The sequence below is a fragment of the Salvelinus sp. IW2-2015 genome, linkage group LG1 (genome assembly GCF_002910315.2).
Source record: "Salvelinus sp. IW2-2015 linkage group LG1, ASM291031v2, whole genome shotgun sequence".
Taxonomy (NCBI): domain Eukaryota; kingdom Metazoa; phylum Chordata; class Actinopteri; order Salmoniformes; family Salmonidae; genus Salvelinus; species Salvelinus sp. IW2-2015.
In genome coordinates this window covers 5,548,246-5,549,815 of record NC_036838.1, presented here as the reverse complement: position 1 = coordinate 5,549,815, position 1,570 = coordinate 5,548,246, and positions in this window count along the sequence as shown.

The window sequence follows — 1,570 nt, the reverse complement described above, 5'->3', positions numbered from 1 at the left end:
AGAAGGGTCACACACACACATACACACACACACACACAAACACATGAACATACACACACACACACGTTTGCCTCTTATTTTACAGCCTCAGCTGCATAATGATACCTTTTGAGGGATAGTGAAAGATGCTCTGACCACAAGACGCGGCCATTTAAACACATTGCCAAGAGCCCTATACTTGACCACAGGACTGAAATAAGACACTGAAAACAATGATAATCAGCTCTTCTTGAAACAGGGAACCCTATCTAGAACCTAAAACGGTTCTTCAGAGGTCCCCATAGGGGAACCCTTTGAAGAACCATGGTTGGTTCCAGGTAGAACACTTTTGGTTCCAAGTAGAACTGTTTTGGGTTCTATGTAGAACCCTTTCCACAGAGGGCTCTACATGGAACCCAAAATGGTTCTWCCTGGAACCCAAAATGGTTCTACCTGGAACCCAAAAGGGTTTTAGCTGSAACCAAAAAGGGTTCTCCTATGGGGACAACCGAAGAATCCTTTTGGAACCCTTTTTTCTAAGAGTGTTGTGTCCATACTCAACATGTTCAGCACATAAACAAGGTTGTCTTTGATGGGCCACATGTGAAATGGTCTGTGTATACCACAAGAGTTTGTTTCCCTTTCCATACTTTTTTTGTGAGAGTGTATTTATATGGATAGGTACACACTTCCAAAAGGGTTCTTCGGCTGTCCCCATAGGATAACTCTTTTTGGTTCCAGGTAGAACCCTTTTGGGTTCCAGGTAGAACTCTCTGTGGAAAGGGTTCTACATGGAACCCAAAAGGGTTCTTCCTGGAACCAAAAAGGGTTATTCAAAGGGCTCTCCTATGGGGACAGCCGACGAAGAACCATTTTAGGTTCTAGATAGCAACTTGTCTATATCTGTATCTATATAGTATATTTATATCCATGTGAAACCACAATAAATGTCAAGTCTTGAAATAAGGTCTCATCGACTGAAGTGATTACGAAATCAACATTTCAAAGGTGAACGACACGTCAGTCTTACATATATAGATGAGGAAGTCAACTATGGGGTTTWCATTCCCGGCAACACAAGGAAATACACTGTTTACACAGAAGTGGCTCTCTACATCTAACAGAAAACATCCCTGTACATGTGATACCAGAGCTTGGGATTTTGCATTATACGCTTMATTTAAAATCGTTAATGGTTGTCCTTCACAGTCAAGAAGTGGTTTCTCTGTTAGCACTATACAGTTCATATCCATTTAAAATCTTCCACATGTTTTTGTAATATAGACAGTGTTGCAGTCAAGAAGTGGTTTCTGTGTTTAGTATATAAGGGGTTGTGGTCGACCATGTGCAGGCCAAGGTTGAGCTGCATTATGCAGCCTGTGGCAGCTGGCCCTCTCCTCCTGCTCCTCCTCTACCTCTCTCTTCTCTCCGCTCCAAACTTTAATTAACTACACACATGACCCCAGAGAGAGGAGGGCAGAGGGAGAGAGGGAAAGAAAACAAAAATATTTTGCTCTGACTGAAAAAGGAACCTGGTTCCAGTAACAGGAAGTGTGTGTGTGTGTGTGTGTGTGTGTGTGTGTGTGTGTGT